Raw genomic sequence first — 27,965 nt, forward strand, 5'->3', positions numbered from 1 at the left:
CAGTCTCCATATATCAGAGAAAACATTCAGCATTTGTTTTTGGGGGATTGATTAACTTCACTTAGCATTATCTTCTCCAGAGCTGTTCATTTACTTGCAAACACCATGATTTATTCTCTCTTATTGCTGAGTAAAATTCCATTGTGTATACATGCCACATTTTTTTTTATCCATTCATCCACTGAAGGGCATCTAGGTTGACTCCACAGTTTAGCTATTGTGAATTGTGCTACTATAAACATTGATGTGGCTGTGTCCCTGTAGTATGTTGTTTTTAAGTCCTTTGGATATAGTTCAAGGAGAGGGATAGCTGGGTGAAATGGTGGTTCCATTCCCAGACTTCAAAGGAATCTCCATACTTCTTTCCATATTGGCTGCACCAATTTGCAGTCCCATCAGTAATGTATGAGTGTACCTTTTCCCCCCACATCCTTGCCAACACTTATTGTTGTTTGTCTTCATAATAGCTGTCATTCTGACTGGAGTGAGATGGTATCTTAGAGTAAGTTTTGATTTGCATTTCTCTGATTGCTAGAGATGATGAACATTTTTCATATATTTGTTGATTGATTGTATATCATCTTCTGAGAAGTATCTGTTCAGGTCCTTGGCCTATTTGTTGATTGGGTTATTTTTTTTTCGGGGATTAGCTTTTTGAGTTCCTTATATACCCTAGAGATTAGTGCTCTATCTGATGGGGGCTGGGGTTGTAGCTCAGTGTTAGAGTGCTTGCCTAGCACATGTAAGGCACTGGGTTCGATCCTCAGCACCACATAAAAATAAAATAAAGATATTGTGCTCATCTAGTTATTTATTTTTGAGACAGATCTTCTCTGTTGCCTAGGCCAGCCTCAAACTCTTGGGCTAGTCTCAAACTCCTGGGCTCAAGCAACCATCCTGCTTAAGCCTCCCAAGTAGCTGGAGACTATAGGCACATGCCACTGGGCCTGGTGAAGTTTGCCTTTAAATTGACCCTAAATCCAGGAAGCAGTTAAAGAAGTTGGCTCTGTTGAAAGCAGGATCATTCTAGTTAATTCTTAGGAAGCAAGTTTTGCTTCATGGAGTGAGAGAGAAAGTAGAAATAACGTCAGGTGTAGTAGGATGTGTTTGTCTCTGCATTTTGGATTAAGCAAAGTCTATGGGAGACAGCGCTAGGGCGAGTGCTGGGAGTTCCCAAGGGCCCAGGGGGGTAAGCCATGCATTCAGAGGGCCAAGGCCTTTGATGTGTCCTGAATGCAGATGCAGCTATGTCCTTGGCACCCACGGTCATGCAAATTGGCCACATGATGCTTGCCTACAAGTGCAATGGAAAGCACACCCTCTGTGCACGCGCAGCAGTGAGCAGTCTCAGGTCACCTTTGCCACAGTCCCCCTAAGCTTCCAGTGCACAGTCACTGCCATGAACAGAAGCACCTGCATCTCCATAGGCCTGCTCTCCATGTGCCCAGCAGTGGAGATGGCCTGGTGCCAGGGTCACATCCCAGGACACTCACTGGTGAAGGGCCTGGCTCAGTGGACTCATCATACCTGAGCCCTGCTATCTCCACTGAAATGAACGACCATGTAAAACATTGTTTCCATATATACTTCACAGAAAATTAACAGGGCAAACGTGGGTTAAAGGAAAGGAAAAATGCTCATGCACCATCTTGGTCAGAGGTCTTCGTTTGACCAAGATGATGTGTTAGCGTCACTGTGACAAATACCTGAGACTAAAACTCATTGGACCTAAAAGTCTGCTTGGGCTCACAGTTTCAGAAGTTTCTGTTCACGCAGCTGGTTCCACTGCGTGGGGCCCGCGGGGCCCACACTGGAAGGAAGCACGTGGTGGAGCATAGCTGCTCACCCTGTGGCCACTGGGAAGCAAGGACAGAGAAGAGTCTAGGGCCCCAGCGTCCCCTTCAATGGCAGGTCCAGTGGCCTGCTTCCTTACATCAGGCCTCCTACAGCCTGGCCACCTCTCACAGCAGCAATGGTGGTGCCCAGGTAGCCCAGGGCCTTGGGAGACATCTCAGATCCAAACCACAGCATATCAAGTTTATCTTTTGCATTTATCTTAGTATCTGCCCCTTACATTTTGAGGTCACAACTATCCAATTGTAGATGGGTCATTATCAGAGCACAGTGACACTGGCTACCATTAACTTAGGAATAAGAAGACTCGGGAAGTCTGAACGTTCTAGCTCCCCAGTCAAGCTGAACCGTAACAACCAAAGTTCAGTGTCCCCAGAGTCATTTTGAACCTGGGCTTCTCTGGGGAGGAGAGTGGGGACATCAAGGCAGGACTCTAAGTGTCACGGGGAGCTGGTGGCTATGTGGGAAACCACAGGTGTTCGATCCCAGGGAAACACTGGTGCTCCTGGCCTGTGCCACCTGCCGCTGCCCACCCAGGGGAGATGCCATAACCCCCTGGTGTGTCCAGTGCTTCAATCTCAGCTTGAAGAGGAAAGGAAGTCTGTGCTTCCTGTCACTGAGTTGTGGACATCGAGGCTTATATCTGAGAGTCATTCTGGGCAGGCAGGTGAAATCGTGTCACCCACCTACAGGGGTGGCTTTGGTGATGGTGCAAACCACAGGCAATCTTCAGAAAGCTTGAAGAGTCAGAACCGGTGAAGTCAAAGGGTTGATGATTTTAATACTTAATTGCTTTTCAAGGTTACAGCAACTCCTACGAGGGAAAGAGGCCCAACCAGGAGAGGTGTCACCTGTAAAGCCAGTTTCGCGTTGGAGCGAGGGGCTGAAGAGAGCCGTGTTGATGGATTCCTGTAATTACCGAGTCTGGAGAGCAGGCGCAACCACCCAGTCACTCTGAGCTTGTTTACTTCCCGTGCTAACTAAAAACGGAGACATAAATACGGCAATTAAAGGCGGATTTTTTTTTTTTTTGGTCTTTCATAGTCAAGGATGTTATTACTCAAGAGCAGCCTGATTTGTATTTTTCTTTTACCCTTCAATCACTTTTTTATTATTATTATTTATTTATTCTAATTTGTTATACATGATGGCAGAATGCAGTTCATTTCATATCACACATATAGAGCACAATTTCTCAAGTCACTGGTTGTATAAGAAGTATTTTCACACCATTTGTGTCTTCACAGACGTACTTAGGGTAATGATGTCTAACTCATTCCACCGTCATTCCTACCCCCTTGCCCCCCCACCTTTCCCCTCCCTCCCCTTTGCCCTATCTAAAGTTCCTCCTTTCCTCCCATGCTCCATCGCCATTATGAGTCAGTATCTTCATATCAAAGAAAACATTTGGCCTTTGTTTTTTTGGGGATTGGCTAACTTCACTTAGCATTATAGTCTCCAACTTTATCCATTTACCTGCAAATGCAGTGATTTTATTCTCTTTCAATTCTGAATAATGTTCCATTGTGTATATACACCAAAATTTCCCTATTCATTCATCTACTGAGGGGCATCTAAAGACTTTTACAATGAAAACTACCAGAGTGCTAAGGAAAGAAACTAAAGAAGACCTTAGAAGATGGAAAGATCTACCTTCTTCTTGAATAGGCAGAATTAATATTGACAAAATGGCCATACTACCAAAAGCACTACACAGATTCAATGCAATCTCAAGCAAATCCCAATGACATTCCTCATAGAAATAGAAAAAGCAATCAGGAAATTCATCTGGAAGAATAAGAGACCCAGAATAGTTAAAGCAATCTTTAGCAAGAAGAGTGAAGTGGATGGCATTACTATTCCAGAACTTAAAATATACTACAGAGCAATAGTAACAAAAACAGCATGGTATTGGCACCAAAATAGACCTATAGACCAATAGTATAGAATAGAGAACACAGAGACAAACACACATAACTAGTTATCCTATATTAGACTAAGGCACCAAAAATTGTACACTGGAGAAAAGATAGCCTCTTCAACAACTGGTGCTAGGAAAACTAGAAATCCATATGCAACAAATGAAATTAAACCTCTATCTTTCACCATGCACAAAACTCAACTCAAAATGGATCAAGGACCTAGGAATAAAACAAGAGACCTTGCACCTAATGGAAGTAGGCCCAAATTGCCATCATGTCAGATTAGGCCCCAACTTCCTTAATAAGACTCCTATAGCACAAGAATTACAACCAAGAATCAATAAATTGGATGGATTAAAACTAAAACGATTCTTCTCAGCAAAAGAAACAGTCAGTAAAGGGAAGAGAGAGCCTACAGTATGGGAACATTTTTTTACCACAAGCACATCAGATAGAGCATTAATCTCTAGGATATACAAACACTCAAAAACCTTAACACCAAAAAAACCAAATAACCCAATCAATAAATGTGCCAGGGAACTGAACAGACACTTATCAGAAGAGGATATACAATCAATCAACAAACATGAAAAAATGCCCATCATCTCTAGCAATCAGAGAAATGTAAATCAAAACCACTCTAAGATTTCATCTCACTGTAGTCAGAATGGCAGCTATCATGGGAGGAATGTAGGAACTTTAGATGGGGCAAAAGGCAGGGAGGGGCAAGAAGGGGTCAAGGGGGTAGGAATGATGGTGGAATTACCCTAAGTACATCTAGGAAGAAAGGAATGGTGTGAAAATACTTTGTGTGCAATCAGTGACTTGAGAAATTGTGCTCTATATGTGTAATATGAAATGAACTGCACTCTGCCATCATGTATAACAAATCAGAATAAATAAATAATTTAATGCAAAAAAAAATGAATACAAACAATAATATATGTTGGTGAGGATGTGGGGGGAAAGGTACAATTATACACTGCTGGTGGGACTGCAAATTGGTGCAGCCAATCTGGAAAGCAGTATGGAGATTCCTTGGAAATCTGGGAATGGAACCACCATTTGACCAACTATCCCTCTTCTCGGTTTATACCCAAAGGACTTAAAAACAGCATACTACAGGGGCACAGCCACATCAATGTTTATAGCAGCATGATTCACAATAGCTAAATTGTGAAACCAACCCTGATTTGTATTTGATCTAAGTACAGAAATCTTTGATTTTCTGCTATAGTAGAGGTAATCATGGGTGTGGGAGACAGACCACTGTGTGTAATTAACACCATGGGGGACAGGTATTCCACAGACCCAGTACATGCACCATGGCCTAAGTACTGGAGTTCTCTTTCATTCTCTTAGCTCTATTCAATAGACCTTTATAGCCCAAAGTCAAATGTTGGTAGTTACGTACCACACAGTGTATTAGGAATAGACTCACATATGGGCCTAGACTAGTCTCCACTGCGTGTATCCTTAATAATATTTGTGTTTGTTATTTCCTCTCCTTATATTTGATGTCCCTTTCAAAAATATGAATAATATACATTTTTAAAAAAATATTTTAAAATAAACTTCTAATTTTAGTCTTCTCAAGTGTCCTACTTCAATCAGGGGAATTGAAACAAAAGATTATTTTTTTCACAGTTCATATGTCTCTATTTAATTTACCAAAATGAGTATTAAAAAAGACTTGACAAACATGGAACCGTAATGTGAAGCTAAGAGCAATGACAGACAATAAACTGAAAAAAAAAGTTTAAAATAAAATTTAAAAAAATAATATTTACCCAAACTCTTGCATTTTGTATTCTGTTGTGATACAGATAGCTGCTTTGACACTTAAAACTAAAAAAATAAATCAATAAAAATAAAAGATGGATAATTTGCAAAATCACACCTTTTCTTGAGCCTGTCTGCAAGCTGCGGTGGTAAAGCAGGCCTCCCCAGGGTCAGAAGGAAGAGGGAGAAGTCAGGAGGCAGGAGGTACCTCCACCCCACCCAGGCCCGGGAGAGGAGAAAGCCCCACTGGTTCACAGCATGGCACCCACAGGATCCCCTTCTTTTCTCTACTGGAACAAAAGCTTTAAAATACTTTGAGGGGACAGCAAATTCTGTTACCTTTAGGGCAGGGGGGAACCCAACAAGCCTGAGCAGAAGCCGACTAAAAATCAAGCAGACAGCCCTCTACCTCTGGAGCGAGACCTCGGTCCCCAGGGTCAGATTGTTGTGCTGCAAGTAAAGGGCAGGATCACTGCTGAGATCCCCCTCTGAGACCCAGAGTCACATCTTCCCCCCCAATCTGAGGCTGAGCAGGACAATAGAAAGAAATCCACTCCTCCCATGGCCCAGAAGCCACAAGAGCCCAGCACTCCTGATGCAGAGAGATGGGGGAGAGGGACATGTGCCTGCAGGCAGATGCACTGGAAGGTTCCGCAACCAAGGAGTTAAAGCTGTGGCAGAAGCAACAACAAAGGCTGCAGGTGCACCGCAGGATAAACACAGCAGCCCAGGAAAACTGCAACCCAGTTCAGCTTCTTGCCATGTCCACTCAGCACCTCAAACTGGAGGTCCAGCCAAAGTCGGGGTGTCTGGTTTCCAGACCTCCATCGAACTTGTCTTTTCAGAAGAGTTGGCTCCCGGTCAATTGTGCAAAGGAGAAGGAGAAAAGAAGGACTCAGGAGGTCAAGTGAGCAGTAAAACTATGCAGAAAGAGGACCCAGACACTTATGGTCCTGCTGGAGTTTAAAATAACAATGATGAAGACACAGGCGGCTCAGGTGGGGAACCAGGCCGGGACTCAGCAGAGATGGAATGAGAGGATCACCTGGACATGGGCAGAGCGTGGTGGCAGAGAACAAAAGTGTCTTTGGAAATCTCATTACTGGACTTAAAAGGACTGTGAACTTGAAGATAGGTTAATACAAATTAGCCAAGGGAAAGCGCACAGATAAAGGATGGAAATGGATTTATTAAAATATCACCCCGTAATAAGCAATTAAGATATATGAATAATTAAATTTTAAATAATGGTTATTGTAAGTTTGTAGAATTTATACTTCAGAAGTTAGAAACATTAGGAATTAGGCAAATTTTTTTTTTGTAACATACACAAGCACATACTCGTGGAGAGACACACGGCTGCTGTGTGGAGTCTTCATAAGTTCCCAGGGGCATGGTGAATTTATTTGCTAGTAGCTAGTTCATGTTTTTCATCTTTCCTCCGCAGTTTATTCATATGAGAGCATATTCGATATTCTTGTGGGGTGCAGATACAGTCCTATGTTAGCTTGGTTTTTCTTCTTGTTAAATGATTCTGGTCCTTTTATTTCTGTATTACCTATTCTTAAATATTTTGATAAAACATACCTTTGAAAAAAAAAATAATTTTAGCCTAATATGTCCTTTCCCTGAGGGATACTTACATTATTTAAAGAGGTTCTCATTTCTACTCCTTTAAAAACCAATATTCGGTGACTTAAATTTTTCTATGAAAATGTCTGTTTCCTCAAAGTTTTCAAATGTATTAGCTTAAGGTTTTTCTTATTATTATTATCATTATCATTATTATTATTTCGTCACTATTATCACCTTTCCATCTCAGCTAGTAGTTTGAGCATTAGGAGTTATACGCATATTCTTAGATTTTTGTGTGATTCACCTGTATACGTGGCATGCATACTTATGTAATCATTTCAGCGCCTCTGCAGATAAGTCCAACCAGATCCTGTTCTGGGGACCCAGGGATCCTCTCCTGCTGAGACAGTGACACCACGGATCCAGCACACAGGTGAGTGGAGGCAGCACCCAGCGCAGGTTGGAGAGCTCGTCCCCACCTGAGTGTAGGTGCAGGGCTTCGCTGCGCTTCCTTTCTAGGAGGGTTGGGCCTACACAGCTCCTGTTTCCAGAGGCGACTTTGGGTTCACTTCAACCTTGTGCCAAGCAGACCGTGTGCCTGTCACGCTCCCTCTCACACCTGGACATGCACGCCCACATTGTTACTTCTTTCACGGTTTTTGTGTGCATGGAATGACATGTTGTGCAGCCCATGAACCCTTTGTATTGTCTTAACCATAGAAAGTGGTCTTAGGTGTAGTGGTTTACAGTACAACAGAATATAAATTCCAAAAGGAAACATTGACCATTGTTTTCTTCATTGGTTTACTCCCAATACCTAGAAAAGTCTCCAGAATATGGCAAGCGTACATGCAAACAGATAAATAAACAGCATTATCACTTCCATGTCTATCCTGGGTAGAGGCTAGGGAGTGGTGGTAGTGTTTAAGAAATGATTCACAGAACTAAATAAATCAGTAGAAGAATGTTGACTAAGTAAAATCATCCTAGAGCTAAACATTTTCTATGTTAGTTGTTGAGAGCCACAACCAAGTCAAGATGGCGCCTGGCATTTTGCCAGAAGGAGTGGCTGAGAAGTAACGCCAGCGAGCCATTAAGATGATGGTGATTAAGTTAAGCTGTGTATGGTTATTGGGATGGTGACTGATTGCTGTAACTGAATGATGCTGGATTGAGGCAAGCTGTGTATTCAGTTGTGTATATGGACCTCTGCTGTCTGGCAGTGGGGCGGCTCCGCTGCCTCGGGTGCCCGCTACTTTTGAGTTCTCGCGGAGTTCCCATGGAGTTCCCGTTGGTTCTCGCAGAGTTTCTGTGGAGTTCTGGAGAGTTCCGTTGGGTTCGGGCAATAAAGTAGTTCCTGTTTGAACCTACAAGTGGCTCGTGACCTCCCGGTTATTTTTGTGCCCAGCCAGACTGGGGCAGTTAGGGACAATATCTCATTTAATTCTATCAGACTTCATTCTGAAGCTAACCTGACCTCCTCTTGGGCCTCTTCTATGTGTGCAAATTCAGGTACTACACGGAGAGCATGCATAGTTGTTTCTAATTTAATATTCATGTTGTCTTGTGAGGTACTACATGTACACGTGACATGCACACATCCATACATAGCATACATATGGTATCCCCAGTCTCCTTTATCCCAACTTTACAAACAATTGGCTTGTTAACACCAGCAATGTCAGAGTTGCCCTGGACAGCCCTCCAGCGCTCACCAACCACACGTTCTAAACTTCTTTGCACCTTCTATTTGGCTCGTTTCAATGTTTATCTTTGCTCACACTTATCTCTCTCCCAGATTTAATGAGAGTCGTTTAACCTTATGAGTTTTAGAGCCCGAGACAATACATTTGACTGTCTGAAGCATCCTTGGTCTGTGCGGGGTTCAGGACTGGTCCTCCTGTGGTGACCCAGGGAGCAATAGCTGGGTGCTGAGCCTGCTGAGGTGTAGGGAGAGCAGGCACTGCACCTGGGGGCCTTGGAGGTGAGATCTGCCTCCCCGGGTGAGACTCCCAAAATACAACCTGTTCAAAACAACACTCTGTCTAATTTGAACATTGGAAAAATCATGCAGATGTTGGATCAAGGATGTTACTCATTGCTTGTAAAAGAAATAAAGGAAAACTGACGCAGCTAAGATTTTTCTGACATATAAAAGAACAAGAGCTAACTCTTAAGATGAATCTCATAAAGGGCCACTGACTTGGAGTTGAATGGAATGTGTTTTGGAGGTACTTCACCTCCCGCAGTAAGGTTCTGAGGTGTGGGTGTCAAAATCTAAGCCTGAAATGCCTCTCATTTCCGGAACTACGGCACCCATTCTGAGAAGCATCAACATTGACTAATGGGGCTGTGCCCAGGATGGAATCATTTCCCAGCGTAGGCAGAGCAGGGACGCAGAGGACTCGGCACTACATTGAATTTTGGGTCAGGTGAAAATTCTGGGTGATACTATTAAGCTTTTCTTAGGGCCTTAAAATATGTTATTTGATTTTTAAGTATTTCCACATCCTCAGTGATCATTGCTTCTAAAAATAACCTCATTTTTACATATTCAGATGAAAATCTTAACAGTATTGCATTTCTTTTCAACTTATGGCAAGATAGACTGTTTCCAGGGAGTAGCTCCTGAGTAACTGAAAAAGGTTCAATTCTCAGAGCTTTAGCATACCATGTCAGAAATCTCATCATTACTGTACCTGAGGACCCAGCAATATTTTTAAATCAAACAAGTGTAAGTGCCTGTACATATTATTAGTAGGAGCCATTCTCTGTATTCCTGTGTACACTTCTTCCAAAATGTAACTACTGTTTTCTTCCATAATAGCTGATATTAATTTGTAGTGACAGTCTCTCTCACAACTATATATAGGCATGATTCAAAATATAGATGCCTTTGACCTTTAAGCTCTGAGGTCACTTAGCATTCTGATTTTATTACAAAAAAAACCAAAGGTCATTTTATTTCCAGGTGAAGATTTTAGCTTACTTTAACTTTTGCTGTAGAATGAAAATAATGTAAATTTAACACAGGGAGACTAAAAGAAGAACTATATGGCCTCATAGAAAGATATTTGTTCTGTACAGAAAATATTAGAAATGCTACTAGTTATGAAATTTTACAGAAATGTGAATACTAAGAAATACCCACTCAATATTTTGGTATAGTCCCTCCCAGTATTTTACTACATATACAGACAGTGAACATACAGTGGCCCACTTCCTTCCCTTCACCCCTGTGTGCCATCAACTCAGTGTAATGTAGCACTCATCAGACTAAAAGCTTCAGCTCTGCACACACACACACACACACACACACAGACTAAGGGAAATTGGGATGGAAGGGACGTCACTCAACAACGGTGTCTATAAGATAGCTATCCAGTAAGACTGTTGGCTCTGTTTTATTATGTTAAATGGACTTATATGATTATAAGATACATAAATATTTAATGATAAATTTAGCATTTTACTTTTAAAAATACCTAAATTTATTTACAAAAGAAGAATCTGCTACAGGACTGTTATTCCAAACATAAAAAGAACACTTAAATCCCAATCATAAGGAAGGCTGGGACCTACCTCGGTGGCAAAGCACGGGCCTTATCTGCATGGAGCCTCAGTACTGAAAAAGAGAAGACTTCACAAAGAAGGAAAGCAAACAGTAGAACACAGGCGCTAACGGGTGCCTTATGAAGAAGACATGCGCCAGATGAAACAGCCTCTGGGAAGGGGCTCGCAGCTCATCTTCAGGGAAATGAACATGAAACAGCAGGACGGACAGCATCAGCACCTGACAGCACCTGGTGCAGGTGAGGGTGCAGAGCTTCGTTCATCCCTGGCGGAAGCACAAAAAGGTACAGCGGCTGTGGGAGGCAGCATGATGGTTTCTTATAAAACTGCACTTATGCTTACCCCGCAATCCAGTTAGTGTGCTGACCTCTACCCAAAAGAGCCAAGATGCTACCTACGTCCACACAGACACCTACACACAGATGTTCATAACAGCTTCTGCATAATTCCCCAAACCTGGAAGCAACCAAGGTGTCACCCAGTAGGCTTATCATCCGTAATGGGTGTCATCCTGTGCTAAAACAAGATGAACTGTCAAGCCATAAAAAGCACGAGGAAAGACACCAACCTGAGAACAGCTGCATCACTCCAACTGAGACTTGCTGGAAAAGCACCTCGGTGGAGATTCCTGAAGACCACTGCTCACGGGGGTTTAAGGGAGAGAGGAGAATAAGCAGAGCACAGAAGGTTTAGGACAGTGAGACTACTCTGCATGAAGTCACAGAGGCGCATACATGGCCACATACATTTGTTCAAACCACAGAAAGTGCACCACCAACCCTGGACCCTAACGGATGCTACGGGCTCTGGGCAATAACGTGTCAGTCCACGTGGAGCTTCATTAGCTGACAAACACACCACTCAGATGGTAGACGATGAGAATGATAGATGGTTTGCGTGTGTGCGAGATTTGTGGGGCAGAGGGTATGTGGCCTATCTCTGAACCTTCTGCTCAATCTTCCAATGAAGATTCTGTGGAAAAAAAAACTGTAAAAAACTAAGATCTATTTTAAAAAGAGATCTAAGCTTTGCACAAAGAAGACTTTTCCTTTGTGGTGATTGAACCAGGGCCTTATGCATGCTAGGCAAGTGCTCTACCCCTGAGCTACATCCCCAGTCACGTAGACAGTTATTGTGCAGTGGTAGAAGAAGGGTTATCTGAGGACAGAAGTTGTGACAGTCTTGTGACTACCTGTTGCTCATAATACCAGTGGGAAGACGAGGTGCAGGCAGATGTTTGAGCCTGGGTGTGGGTGCTGCCTGTTTCTGGGCAGCTCTGCTTTGCTGTGACACTCAGAGCCCCGAGGAGGAGCAATGGCACTAGGAGAACTCACAGCCAACAGGTCTGCAAAGTAGCCTCCCTGCCAGAGAGGGGCCACCTTTTGGCAGGAGTGTCACATGCAGAATAGCCTCTCCATCAGAAATGGAGTCCATTACTCTGTGCAGGGACCAGTGGAGAGTGGGTGCCCACCTGGATGACAGCGGCAGGTGTCACTAGGGTCTTCAGGGTAGCAGTGGCTCTGTGTGACGGCAGCTGTTGAAATGCTTGGTCAGTGCAGCTCGTCTCTGCAGTTTATGGACCTGAAGGTTCTCTATGTGAGCCCCTCAATGGCTGGACCATGGGCAATGGCCTTCTTACAGTGGACATACAGACATAGGACACGGCATGTCAAGGGGAACACTAGCCAGAGCTGTGACCTTGTCGTGAGCTCTGCCCGTGGAGTGACCAGGTCCATTTGTGGTTCCATTTGTATGCAGCTGCTGCTGAGGTTGGACAGGATTGCAGGACAGCAGCCCATTTTCAGTCTGGTAGAACCACGAGTTACCTATGCTCAGGCAGGAAGAGAAAGCTGTCAAACACGGCTGCAGCAGAATGCGTGGGCTTGCTCTAGGCAAGCACCGGATCCTGTCCAGCAGCAATTACCAAAGATAAACCAAGCTGGATACTAGTTAGAGTGGTTAACAGATCAGCCCAACCATAATCACACCCTACCACAGCACAGTCTAGTGAACTGATGTGATTGTGGCTGGTACAATAGGGACCAGGCACTTTAAAGGAGGAAGGAGGGGTATTTATAAAAAGCAGAAGGGATCTGGTTAATGTGGATCCCTCCCTCGGGGCTTGCTATCTGGACTGGCTGATGTTGGGTCCACCCTCCAGCAGGACTGGGCGCAGGAGTTGCTGCCTTAAGATGTCAGGTGGAGGGCTCTCAGTCCTGGTTGGCTCTGGGTGTAGAATATCTCGATATCAAAGGGTTGGGTCACTGCCAGCTACTGAATGTAACTGCTTTAAAAGAGTGTCCAGTTCCCTGTTTCTCCACCACCTGGTTTTGGCTGGAACAAACAGTAAATCTTCTGGAACTTTGAGCTTTGCCAGACAGGAACTTCAGGGACTGGGGTTTTCAAAGCAAAGCGGCCTTGAGCTACTGGTCACTGATGTAGTGTTTGCACTCTCTCAGAAAGTGGCCTCACTGTGCTGAGGGGCTGCAGTTTGCCACAGTCAGAAAAGGGCTCAAGAAGAAAGTCGGCCACCTTCCTCCTGCTGAGGAAGGTCACTGGGTTCTGCCCACATTGGCAGTCCTGAGTCCAGGTGACTGCCCAGAAGTGGGCCAGTCAGCCGCAAGGCCAACCTGGGTCAGGTGGTGGTTGAGCAGAATTGCATTAGTACCATTAGTAAGATAACAGCTGCTTTTCACACAGGGTGTGTGTGGTCGTCGTGTTGGTGTCAAGAACAAACCCCTGGAGAACTTTGCTAAGTGGAGGTGCCCCCCTTCGCCAGGTGCTCCATTTGGCAAACGGATCACCTGACAAACTTACGGCTGAAAGGGTTGAAGGTGCTGAAGGCAGGGGCACACCCCTACGGTTGTGAAGAAAAGTAGCTGAGGGCATGTGACAGAGCAATGTGAGGCCTCAACACGCCTCCTATGACACGCAGAGGCAGAAGGACCTGAAGTTCAGTGAACTGGCTCACCCAGGTCCCACCCAAAGTCAAGGCCAATTTCCTTCCCTTCCCTGTTGAGAATCCGACTCAAACCTGCTGAGGTGAATCCAGGGATCCCCTCTCTCCACAGAGTCCGGTAAATTAGTGACAAGGTGATTTGGGCTCTTGTGTCCACGGGAGCCATAAAAGTTGGAGCCCCTTCAATCCCTGAAGTTTGAGATCCTGGCCTTGCCCTTGATCATCTTTTACCTTAAGGCAGCTGAGGTCAGAGACAGGAAGAAAGGAGGGATGGGGTCACAGACGTTGACTGGCTTCTGAGTGACAGGCTCCTGACTGCAACTGGACCCATGCTTCGGCCCACTCTACACGGGACAATACCGTCATCATTACCGTCACCATCCCTGTCCACCCGAGGCACTTGACGACCCAGCAATCCCAGCCATGTCACCCTTATCTGGGTCAGTAGCCGATGTGGGATGAAGTCACACAGTGGCACCAGGTCTACGAGTCCATGTCAGTGCCCATTACCCTGGAATGTCTATCCTGATTTCAGCAAATGGAGCACGCGTGTCTTCCGGGGATGCAGACATAACTGAAATCATTGCTCTTGAGGCCTTATTTTGAGGTTCCTGTTCTTTACCTGGGATGGGAGCCCAGCATGAAGTAATAAGGGACCTGATACTTATCTCAACCTCTTCCAGAGAAATCTCCCCAAATCCTCCCTTGTCGCAGCCAGGACCCACTGAAAACCTCCCAGCACCTCAAGGATGTGCCATAGACTGCAGAAGGCAGTGTGCCCCACAGCCTCACCTCCCGCCAACTGGTCAGTGTCCCCCCAGGATACCAGACCTCTGCCCACAGTGGTTGCAGATCCCCTTCCTTTCACCGTCAGTGCAAGCAGACACCTCTGCGACTGTTATCTGGAAAGGGGTGTGGATTCTGCCCCCCAGGAAGAATCTCAGTGTTGTTCTTCATAGTGGAGTTAAGTCTAGGATGGTGTCCAGAGTGGCAAGGAAGTAGCCACTTCCTGAGGAGCTACGGCAAGTGGGTCTCCATTCAGACCATCCCTCAGCCCACGTTCTGCTACTCAGCTCCAGCATGCAGCAATTCCTTCTCGTCAGCAGCAGCCGGGTGAGGAGCCATTGGTGCTGACTGCGTTGGCACAATGAGTCACTACCTGTGAGTGTGGGCTTCGGTTTCTGTTGGTCCAGATATTCATTCTCCTTTTCCCTTTCCTTTTCTAGAAAGCCATTTTTTTTGTCAACATCCTATTCTTTTTTTTTAATTTTATATTTTATTTTATTTTTTATTTATATATGACAGCGGAAGGCATTACAATTCTTGTTATACATGTAGAGCACAATTTTTCATGTCTCTGGCTATATACATAATAGTATATTTACACAAATTCATGTCTTCATACATGTACTTTGGATAATAATGATCATCATGTTCCACCATCATTAATAACCCCATGCCCACTCCCTTCCCCTCCTACCCCTCTGCCCTATCAAGAGTTCATCTATTCCTCCCATGCTCCCTCTCCCTATTCCACTATGAATCAGCCTCCTTATATCAAAGAAAACATTTGGCATTTGTTTGGGGGGGGGATTGGCTAACTTCGCTTAGCATTATTTCTCTGACTCCATCCATTTACCTGCAAATGCCATAATTTTATTCTCTTTTATTGCTGAATAATATTCCATTGTGTATATATACCACATTTTCTTTATCCATTCATCCACTGAAGGGCATCTATGTTGGTTCCACAGTTTAGCTATTGTGAATTGTGCTGCTGTAAACATTGATGTGGCTGTGTCCCTGTAGTATGCTGGTTTTAAGTCCTTTGGGTATAGACCAAGGAGAGGGATATCTAGGTCAAATGGTGGTTCCATTCCCAGTTTTCCAAGAAATCTCTATACTGCTTTTCATATTGGTTGTACCAATTTGCATTCCCACAAAATATCCTATTCTTAAGGTCAATATCTTTTACCAAACACTGTCAGGATGCAATATTGCACAGTCAGCCTGCCACAACTTGAGAAAGTTATACCGAGATGTGGATCAAGAAGAGGAAGTGACTATTCACTGGTATACAGGAGTCAAGAGCATCAGCAGTTGCTTTTCCCAGTTCCCTGATCCCCTCATAGCAGGATTGCACCAAGACATCTGAGGAACAGCTGTCCACTTGGGGGATGGGAACCCTAAATTCCGAAAGACCCCTTCTTTTCAAAAAAAAATAATTGCAGGACACACATTGGCATCTGACTCCTGAGAGAAGCTGGATCCTCTAAGGTACCACGCACACCCCCTGTTCCTGTTCCAGAGCAGGGTCCTGTCTCTGTGTGGACAGACTACCTACCGCAGCCTGGTCAGGGTAGTTCAGAACACAGGTAACTGGCACCTCTCCTTCCAGAGGGCAGAGCGCAGGAGATGGAGGGGAATTGTCTCCCAACACATCATTGCTCTTCCCATAGGAATTTCACTTGGCTCGAGCTCCTACGGAAGGAGCCACTAGCTTTGTTTTTCAGGACATCTTAAGAATCATTTTCAGTTCCTGGGTTGCTCTTCCCAGAAAGTAAAAGGCAAATGTCAACACACAAAATTTTTCAGGGTTGGAAGTTTCTCTGAAACCCACATAGAGGTCTGCTGTAGGGGTTCTGTGTTCAGGATTGGGGTCTCTGATAAACTGTGATTGTGACACACTTGGTGGCTAGGAAGTTTCTGTGCAAAGGTACGGAATGCCTAGCTGCTGGGAAACTCCTGTGGAAAAGACTCGGGATGCGGCTGGTGTAGCAATGTTCTTCACAAGGAAGCTCCATGTTAAGAGTTTTATCAGATTCAACCTTAGTCTTGGCACATAACTCCTGGGAACGAATGAACTTGCTGGATAACTACAATGTTTCACCAAGGTCCTGCTCCTGGAGCTGCCTGCCTAGAGCAACTTCAGACAACGGACCTTCTTGAGAACTGCATAAAGCATATTGTAAATTATTGCAGAATAAGCAAAATTACTGATACTCTAAACAATACTGTGGTTACTAATTTAACCTATTGGTATAAGTAAAGATGGCCACTTGGACAATGAGCCACTCTGCCACCTTTCCTGCCTCTGCCCCTTGTCTCTGTGTCTCCTATCTCCCTTTATTATTTCTTTACAGTCTGTGACTCCCCAGAGAAGGATCTTGACCTGAAGGATTGTCTCACCTTTTGTGCAGCTGTGCAGGGCAGCAGTCTGGTTTCCATCCAGCAGGTAGCACATTAGACCCACCTGGACATGCGTGGTGCCGTGCAGGGGAGAGTAAGGAGCAGTTTTGAGAAACCCACACGACTTCGCTGGTCAGTCAGGAGCCTCTTTGAAAATCTCAGCTACTTTATTTATTTATTTGCTTTTTCCTTTCCTACTGCGCTGGCTGCTAGGAAGTGCTCTTACAGAGTGACTCAAACATGCCCGGTACTCTGGTAGGTTTACCGCAGCTGAGATTTACTGGTCAATTGTTTTCCTCTTAAGACTCCTGTCCTGAAGTATGATATTGACACCTAGATATTTTTGACTCCACTTACAAATGGAGACCTTGCTATCCATATTTTAACTCTTCCATCAAATACATAACAATGTTTTTATATCAGTGTCTTCCAGTAAGATTTGTCAAATATCACTGAGGCCTCTTCTATGACATCAATGTCTGACGAGGCCATCAGAGGTACTTAAGACCTCACACTCGCATCCTCCATGAATAATGTTCCACTGCTGCTCTCAATGATGAAACATTATTTTTGGATTTCTATTTAGTTTTACTCAATATTAATTTTTTATGAATGGTTGATTATAATGGAGGTTTTGCCTTAAAAGATAATAAGAAACATTGGGAATTGGTCCACTGTTAGAATATATAACAACTCTAAAAGGTCATGGCAGCCTACAAGAAAATTTGATGTAAATATACAGAGTAATAAATACCAATGAAGAATCAATAAGTTTTGAATACAAGTTAAGTTGTAATGAAAGACATACTCAACATGAATGTACTCATTCAAACATAAAATCATTTAGGGTCACTTGGATTGAATATAAAAAAAATAATCAATCCAATGTTTCTTGAAGGATCACTTGAGTTACTTTGATAGATTTAGTTTAATATAATCTTGCACAATTCCAGAAATATTGGGAAACAATATCCTGACAGCAATACACCAAACTGTGTTGTTTTAATCACATGATTTACCTCAATCAATGAAAGGAGAGGAAAATGAATTAAGATGTGAAGGAATGAAAACTGAGTAGCCCTGTGGAGCTGAAGGTGGCGTGCCTCTGAGACCGATGACATGTCAGGGGAACTCAGGAACTTGGGTTTCAAAGTCACAAGGGGCCGGAGTGTCCCTTTGAGGGCACTAGATCCTCAGCCAGCCTGGCTGTCTCCGGCACCTCTCAGTGGGAGATCACGCTTTCCCCATTGCGTGGCTGTTTCTGAAATTAGGAAAGGGAAAAAATAAGGAAATCCAGGATACAAGCCCGGCATTCATTCTAGTCTCCAGATAGCAGTCTCTGTTGTGCTGCCTAGGTGGGCTTCCCAGCCTCCAGCAGTGCCTGAGGGCTGGTCTTGACTCCAGGGCCCCAGCTCCCTCACCCTGGAGAGTGATCCTGCCTGGACCCCAAAGGTCCACTTCTTCATCTGGCGCTTTGCTACTTCAATACAAAACTTAGCCACCCTGTGAACCTTTCCGGGTCGCCTGGAGTCCTTAGACCCAGCCAGGCCAGCCACATGCTGATAAGCACACAGAGGAAGAGAACAGGATGCAGGCCAAACATGGCAGGCGTCATTTTTGGGGGGTCATCCATCTTGCTTCCCATTTGTGTGTGCCTGTGACCTGCTCTCATCTGTGAGGCGTCTCCTTGCTCTGGACAGAATGTTGGTGTCTCCCCAAAATTGATTTGCTGAAATCTTAATCCCTAAAGTGATTGTTATGGCTTGGATATGAGGTGTCCCCCGAAACTCCTGCACTGATCACCAGGTAGAATGGCTGTATCGGGAGCGCCATAACCTAAGCAGGAGGAGAATGCATTGGATGAGTTGATAATCTGAATGAGTTACTTGGTGGTGAACAAGGAACTTCCACCTTTGCTTTCAAAGTTACTTTGATGTCCTTCTTTCTAGTTCATCCAAAGAATCCCTTTCCTGTGTCTGGAGTGAGTGCCAATGTTCAGTGTAGATCCCAGCAGATCCACACAGAAGTCATCAGTCGAAAAATGATTTCTTAAGATGCAGGAAAGATGGGGCGATGGAGATTTGCAGTAGAATTGTATGCTCTCTACTTTTTCTGAAGGGTCATTTCATCCAAATCAAATATATGAAGAAAGCACACATTTAATATTTGACAATTTATGCATAGTTTATATTCCTGAGGTCTGGACAAGGTCTTAGATTCATATATTCTGACTGGTGAGAATAAACTATAAAACTAATGCTAAGATTTAATGTGTCATGAAATGAAAATGTGGAATTTTTACTCACTCTGAGCATGAAAGAAATGAAAGAAGAATATCTTAAGCTAATCAATGCCTTCAACCAGGGAGGTGCTGCAAACCTGAGATGAACACTGGTCTTCATTATGCGGCCGTTAGACCAATTGTCCCACTATTTGCTATGACACATGGTAAAATTGAAAACTGCAATTCAGGGAAGTTGTCATTGATATTTTACAATTATGTTTATTGGTATTTAATATCTGTGTGACACACATAAATAAGAGGGAAGATATTACAGATAGAACATTTTCTTAGGTTACCCGAGCTCTTGCATTATTTCCTCCTCATTTAAAATCCTATTAATTTCTAGCATATAAATTCATGTAAGGCTTAATAAATTTAGCTTCATTCTCACTTTTATCTTTTCAATTATTTTTATCTTCCATTTTAATAAGTCTCCAGTCACTTAGGAAGTAAAGAGAAGGAAGGACCCTGAACATCAGCACTAAGGCTGCGCCCCTGGAATCCTGGCCCCAGCTCTGCCTACCTGTCAGCCCTCCCTGGCGCACGCTCCTTCTCTGTGGCTGCCAGCCCGTGCATGTCACCCAGACACTTGTCTTTAGTCTGTCCTGCCCCACGGCCACCTGAAAACTCCAATAGCTAAATTCACAGAAAGCAGGTTATCCAATTAATCTTACAGATGGATTCACAGCCTCTTTTTGAAATCAGAAAAAAATGAGCCTTAAAAAGACAGAACTTATTAATTTACATAGAAAATTAATAGGAGAGATAAGGTAAGAATTTTCTTTTTCTGTACCTTTTTATCTTTCAGAAAAGAAATGCTTCCTCTCCTGATATCTTCCCACCTACCATACCAACATTAATGTCAGGTTTACATGACAATTGTAGGAATTGAGGGATCGGTACCTAATGTTTAGTTTGTGAGCTGTTTGAAAATTCATCATTGTGATGTGTATATGTGTGTGTGTGTGTGTGTGTAAAATTAAAGTTTTTATATATAAAAAGAACTACTATTTAGCCATAAGAAAGAATGAAATCCTGTCATTTTCAGCCACATGGATGGTGCCAAATGACATTTTGCTAAATGAAATAAGTCACTGAAAAGAAAGACAAATGCTGCCTGTTCTAACCCAAACCGTATGTAATAGAGGTAGAAGGAAGAGTGGGTTTGCTACTTCAGAAGTGGGAATGGGAGTCCTGGGAGGCGCAACAGTTAGGAGGAGGGACAGGTGGTGTTCCGCAGGGCCACTGGGTCACTGTGGCTCACTACAAGATATTATGAAGCTTGTAATTAACTACGTAGGAGTTTGAAGTTTCCAACACAAAGAAATGTAAATGCCTAAAGAGGTGGACTTGCTCAAGCCCCTGATGTGATCAGGGCACATTGCATACAGGTACTGGATTCTTCCACTGGGGCCCCCTAAGTATGCGTAATTAAAAAAAAAAATAAAAAAATAAAGAATTCACTTTGGGCTTGGATACTGGGAAAATAGAAATAGTAGTTAACCTCTCCTTTTGTTAAAGACAAAAGCAAACCTTTAGTAAGTTTTCTTAATGTTACATAATTTATGAAAATGCATAATCGTTCCATATCCAGAATCTAGCTCATTACATCGCATACAGATAGTTAATAAATATTTATTGAATAAATAACAAAATAATTCTCTGCATTAGATTGAGTTCCGCTGACGGAGACTCAGTAAAGAGGACATGTGAAGGCCCTGAGGAGGCCTTACAGGGATGGCTCTAAGGGAGCGATTTGTCACAGGGAGCTGGCCTGCTGGTGGTTGCAATCCAGCTGTAGCCAACCCTACAGGGAACAGTGGAGCTGCAATGTCCCCCCAGTGTGCCCAGCAAAGGCCACCAGAGGAAACGTGAGCTTGGGTGTGGCCGCGGGAGGCCATGACCAGGGAGCACTGGGAGCCCTCTGAGCTGCTCCCCCTGGTCTGGGGCTGGAGGCGGCAGCCTGAAGGGGGAGTCTGGGTGTGGGCCCCCAGGGCACATTCTTACTTAACTTCATGTCTCCTGTGTCTATGAGGTTTTCAAAGAAAACACAAAATGCACAATATCAGCCATTGTCAGTCTAAGTTCAGTCATGGAGGAAATCCAAGCCTCTCTTTCTCCTTCTTGAAGGAAACTTGTCAAGGGGTAGTCATCAGCCACGTCCACGTGCAGGGCTCCTCTGCAGAGCCTGGGTTTCTGTGTCCATGTGCTCCAACTCACTGCAGCCTGGCTCATTCACAGGCACGTGGAGAAGTCCCAAGGATGAGTCCTGGCAATGACTGACAGAACCTCATGGTGAGCCTCATTATACAGATGGTGCCGCCAAGTTTCAGTTCTCAAGGTCAGTTCTCAAGGTCAGTTCTCAAGGTCAGTTCTCAAGGTCAGTTCTAAGGTCTCAAAGGAGCACTAGGAAGGACTGGAGAGTGACGAAGCTTCCTTCCCCAACTCCATGTCACTGCCTCACTCCCCACTTCACTCCTGAAGACTCTTCTTCCCCGAGACTCTTCTCCCCAATGGCAGTGAGAATGTCCCTGAAACCCTAGACACATATTCCAAGCACAGGCAACTGTGGGGAAGTGGAAGTAACGTAGTTTGCTGTCCAGGTCTCCTGGCCCCCTTCCCTGTGCCGTGTTGTCACCATGACTGCCTGGCTGAGGCCCTAGCTTCCATTACAGGCTGTGTGGCGTTCCCAGTGAAGCACCACTTGTCTAAGTCAGTATGTGCTACGTGTGGTTTGAGGTGGGTTTAGACTTAGTTGTCCCTGTAATGTTTCTGGTTTCGTAAAAAAATTTCTAGCTAAAGCAGAAAAAACAAAACACTGAGAGACATTTTGAGAATGGAACAGAAATCCTGGGTACAGTACATATAATATTTTCCTTTTTAACATGATCAACTACTCTAAGGCATTTCATCAAGGTCTCTCTCTCTCTCTCTCTCTCTCTCTCTCTCTCTCTCAATTCTTAGAATAAAGGGGAAAAAACAGGAAAGTGGATGGGAGAAAAGAAAGAAATGTAAGGAGGATAAACATCTTTAAAAAAAAAAAAGACCTCATATCCTAAAATTTCAATAAGATCTCTCTACCCTGGGCTTTTCAGGGAAGTTTTAATGGATTTAGTTTCTGCAACACGAGAAGAGTGGCGGCGTTTTATGTTAAATCAGTACAAGAATTAAAGGTTACAATAAATTAACTTATTGCTCCTTTATTGGAGATCCGAAGAGTGAGTTTTGCAGTTCTTTAAAAGGTAAGTTCGTCTTGAGTTATAGTTATAGATTTTGTTATATAGAGAGTTAGTTATAGATTTGTTATTCATTTAACTCTGGTACTGCACAAAGTATTGAATAGAATACAAATAAATACAAAGTTCTGGGCTTGTTTCCAGCTAAGCCTTTGACAATCGTGGCCAATCACCAGGAGCAACAGCTCCCTTCAGCTCCCTAGAAACCCACGTCTACCCTTGGCGAATACATGGGCATCTTGAGTTTTGCAGTGGTAACTGCTGGCATTCCTAAAGAGGAAACAAACACTGGACAAACACAGGGAGAAGCACAGCCATGACGTTGTGCTCACAATGGTGCTGTGTCTGGGACTCTTCATTGTGGACAGTGACATCCGACTGTCACACATGCTCTGTTGAACCTGCTTTTTGAATCACACTGAGCAGAAGGGTGAGGTGAGCCCTGTCTGCAGTCAGACCAGTCAATAAACCAGAACTGGAAAGGATACACAGGGGGATGCACTGATAGCAGCCTTGCAAATTCCAACATGGGAGATTCATGTTAGAAACCTGGGTAGACGTAAGTGACAAAGAATGCTCTTGTTTCAGAATGTGTATGCAGAGCACCTTACACATCGATCAGCAAGGGAGAGGATTTAGATGGCAGTCGGGACAGATGGCAGCAGCTACAACAGTGGCCAACAATTGCTGCTACTGTACCAGGCATGCATTCTAAATCTTGGCAGTGGAAGGACTTGGCAATCACTGATGCTTGGCCTACTGCTACTGAAGTCTGATACTCCTAAGCTAAGGGCTGTCTCTTCAAATTGTGAGTAAATTAATGCTAATCAGGCAGGGAAATTTGGCTAGAATTATTTCTCTAACCCCCTATCAGGAGCCACTGCTGAATTGCAATACTTGCTTTGTGTGTATGTTTTTATATGCACACCACCCAGAGGACTTCTTTATTCTTCCAGTTTCAGCTCTAACATCTAAAGCTTGGAAACTGTTGCTTATATCCACACAACAAGAAAACAGGGAGAAAATTGAAAATCAATGACTTTTTCTGGACCATCAGAGAACTGAGATTTCAAAAGGAGCCACCACCCTAAAACTTGAAGGCACACTTGAATACAGAGTTAGATCTGAGGTCTGCTGGTCAGAGGCAGGACCACTGCCTAGCAAGCGTGGTGGGTACTGAAGGCGGAGGTGGACAGCATCATGAAAACCTCCTGGGGGCACCGTCTCTAGGGGCTGGCCCACACTTTTGATGGTTTTTCTTCTAGTAATGCCACCAAAGTCTTAAGGTAGAGTGTTAAGAAAGATCTGCAAAGGGCCTTGGAGGGAGGAGAGAAAGAGTGCCTCCTGCTGAATGCAATCAGTGCTGTCCATAAGAGGACTTCCTCTCCAGGGACAGACTTGATCAGAGCCTCCCCCGATCCCAGAAAGGGCTTTGTCCCCACTTAAGCTTTCTGCTTTCACCAGAGACCCAGAGAAGCTCTGATGCTTGAGGAACAATTATGAAGACAAAGTCCTGTTAAAGGCTTAGGCTCAATCAAAGATGGGAGAACTCTTCCTTCCCTCCCCATTTCCCCCCCACACTGACAGGGATCCAGGGTCACATGGCTGACAGATGATACTCCAAATAGCTGCAAGACACACTGTCTGGGAGTTGTACCCAGGGGAGCCCAAGGTCAGCCGCCTGGAGGAAGCTGATGTCTCCAGTGTCTACAGCGACAGCAAACATGAGACATGTCCCCGCTCCCCGTCAGATTCACTTGAAGCCATAACACGTAAGCCAGGAGGCACAAGGGTGAGCACACCCCAGGCCCTATCACCTGGTGCATCAAGCCATCTTTCAAACACACAAAGACTAGGGGAGTGGATGGAAAGAATCTAGAGAGAACAAGCAGTGTGAGAAAGGGGCTCAGGGGAAGCCCAGCCATTGGTGTCGTCAGAGTGGACGGGCAAAGTGACCTGGTTAGTCTATTATGGTGAAAATGTAGCAACCTGAAGAACAGACTGATTTAAGTGAGCACAGAGGTGTACCCTGGAAAGAGCTGAAAACCAAGCACTGGAGAGCACAGGGCTGTGGCCTCGGGAAGAATGACTGACAGTGCCTCAGACTGGACCCAGCCAGGGGCATCAGGGCGGAGTGTCCCTCACTTACACACAGAGAGCAAGGACTCCAACACAGCAGAGTATCCAAGAGCAGGAGCACAATTTGAAAGGTGAATATAGCATCCAAATAACAAAACAAGCAAGAGAGAGTGGAGGAAAAAATCAAAGGACGTCATCTGGAACATGCAATTATACAAACTACCCACAGACACAAAGCCAGGGATTCAGGAGGCTCAGGACATAGAAAGCCAAAAAGATGAGAACTCTCCTCCAGGGTATACCATGTTCAGTCTGCATAATCCTTGCCAAATGACAAAGAAAATCTTAAAAGAAGCCCTCTTTTTAAAAACCTACTTTATGGGGCTGGGATTGTGGCTCAGCACTAGAGCGCTCACCTCACACGAGCGAGGCCCCCGAGTTCGATCCTCAGCACCACATAAAAATAAATAAACAAAATGAGGATATTGTGACCAACTACAACTAAAAAATAAATATTAAAAAAAAAAACCTACTTAAACAGAAACAAGGACAAGAAACAGCAGATTTTCATTGGCAACCTTACCTGAGAGAGTCCACTGAAATATTTAGAATGTGGAAGGAAAAGTAACACAACAAACTAGAATTCTATACCCAATGAAAATAATCTTTTGAAGGAAAGGGGAAAGCAGCGTTTCTTAGAAAAACAAACTGACTTTCAGGAAAGAAATGCTGAAAGATTTTTTGGGAAATTCTGTAAATAATTTTACAGAATTAAATTATTGATTCTGAATTAGAATTCAGATCTGCAGAAAGGGAGGATAGCAGGGTGGTAAAAAAAAGTTTTATTCTTATTTTTAACTTATTTTTTGTTTTTATTGTAACAAAATATGTATAAAATTTTACCAACTTAACTGCTTTTAGGTATGCATTTCAGTAATGCTAAGTTTATTCTCCTTGTACCCATCTCCATAATCCTTTTCACCTTGAAAAAAACCGAAACTCTGCCCCAAGACAACTCTGCATTTCCCCTAGATGGTAATGCCATAAAGTTTGGTTAAGTGGTACAGTGTTATTTGTAAGTGGACTGAAGTTATTTGAAATCAATACTAGAAACATTGAGGCAAGCACTACTGGAGTTTTTTAAAAAAATGTCTTCACATGCTAAGACATGAGAGAAAATAATCACCTAAAAAAAGCTCAGTCATATTAGAGGTGGCCCAAAAATACTGAAAAAAAGAAACAAGGAACCGGTACAAAGATGGGGGAAACTGGCTCAACCATATCGATAATGAATCCAGGCATGAAAATTCCAAATAGGTCTATTAAAATATGCAGATTGTCAGAGTTAATTAAAAAAAGGCACATGTTGTCTCCAAGAAACTCACCTTAAATGCAAAGGAAAAGAACATGCTGTGTTGGCAATACTCAAAGATAAGAGAGGGTCAAGGAGCTACTTTAGTTTGGGGCAAAGCAGATTTTGAAACAAGGAAGATGTGGCAGAATGAGTAAGCGCATCCCAGGATGGTAAAAAGTATGTCCTCCACAGAGACTCAGTAGTTCCCATGGTGCACACCTAGCCAGAGCTTCAAACTCTGTATGGCCAACACTAACAGAAGTAAAAGGAGAAATAGGTGAAGTCACCATTTAGTCAGAGACTTCAGCATCCATGTTTCAGTAACTGGTCGACGCAGCACGTGGAAAATCCCTAGGGAAAGAGGAGACCTGAACAGCACAGGCCACCAACCAGATTGAAGCACTCACAGAACCAAGTCCAGCAACAGCCGTGGCAGATTTGCCTTCTCTCAACTCACAGAAATCACTCTCCAAGGTACTCCATATTCTGGGCTGTCAGATACACCCTTAGGTTCTAGAAATCAGAGCTAGGGATGTAGCTAAGGGGAGGACGGGCATTTGCCAAGCACACACAAGGTCTGTGCCAGCACCACAAATACAAAAATTGTAAAAATCACCCAAAGTATATTGTCCAACCACAATGCAGTTAAACTAGGAATCAACAGAAGGCAGTAAACTGGCAAATCTCCATGTTCTTGGAAATAAAATAACACACTTCTAAATGACAGAAGGACTGAAGAGAAAATTTTAAATTTCAAGAGATATTAAAAATTTTTGAAAAAACTGAAAATAAAAATACAATTTCCTTCTCACAATTTGTGGGTTGCAGAGAAAAAAAAATTATGGCATTAAAAGCATATGTTGATAGAGAGGAAATATCTGCAAGCAATAACCTAAACTTCCACCCTGGGAAATTAGAGAAAGAAGAGCAATTGAAGGCAAAAGCAGCAGGAGAAAGAATGCTGCATAAATCCATGAAATTGCAAACAGGCAACTGAAAAATTAACAGAGCAAGAGCTGGGCCTTCATACAGATCAGCGAAATTGATGAACCTCTGGATAGACGAGCCAGGAGGAGAAAGGGGAAGTGAGGAAGTACTAATGTCAGAAATTAATGTCCAGGCTGCTGATCACATGGACAGCAACAACTAATAATAACAAACAAAAACACTGCTCTGTTATGTGCAGATAATCTGGATAGTTTAGATAAAACTGACCTGAAAGGTGGGAACCATCAGAGCACACCCACACAAAAGGAATGAATATGAATAGGCTAATATTTACTAAAGAAAATGAATAATTTATAATTATTAACCTTCTTTATTGGTGAATTCCCCAATCACTGAGGAAGAAATTTTATCGATTTTCTGCATTTCTTCCTTAAAATAAACCGATTACATCCTCGTTCATTCTGAGGCAAGCTTTTTTCTTATACAAAAAGTAGATGGAAATGTTGGAAGTGGGGACAAATGTACGTCATAAATTTGTGAGAAAAATCCTCCACAAAATAGTGCGTGGAAGCGTCCAAAAGTGTGCAGGAGAATTATATGCCATGACCCTGCAGCATTTACCCATGTATTAAGGCGGGACCAACATTTGGAAATGTGGTCCTGCAGGCCAGGGTGACATGCAGAACCTGAGAGGCCTACACAGCTGTGCTGTGACGCCTGAATCCCCTCCCTGTGTGCTGCAGGAGGAGGGGGCCAACCGGAGAACCCGCAGACCCGGGAGGTGGGGAGCCCCAAGGCAAAGAAGCTGCATACATAGGCTGTCCTGTGCAACTGAAGTCCTTTCCCAGGAGTTAAAGCTCAGCAACTCCATCACCTCTTTATCCACATGCTGAAGTTGAAAAGGGTTGGTCGGTTCTCACTGTTGGTTTTGCTATAGACGGGGACAGGAGCTGGAATCACCCACATGATTGTCGGTAGGAATAGGAGACCTCAGTAGGTGTTTGGTTTCATGTACTGAAAGGTCTGCACATATGGGCACATACCTGGGTTCAGGCACACACTTGCTCTCAGTCGAGGGAGCCTAGAAGCCATGACACCACTCCCGTGAGCACACCCGGCTCTCAGGTCTTGATGTGAATGTCATTCTCCAATAAAAATAACCAATGCTCCTTGAACCATGCCTATGGGAGAGTGTCCAAAGAACATGCAA

The sequence above is a fragment of the Marmota flaviventris genome, chromosome 3 (assembly GCF_047511675.1).
Source record: "Marmota flaviventris isolate mMarFla1 chromosome 3, mMarFla1.hap1, whole genome shotgun sequence".
NCBI lineage: Eukaryota > Metazoa > Chordata > Mammalia > Rodentia > Sciuridae > Marmota > Marmota flaviventris.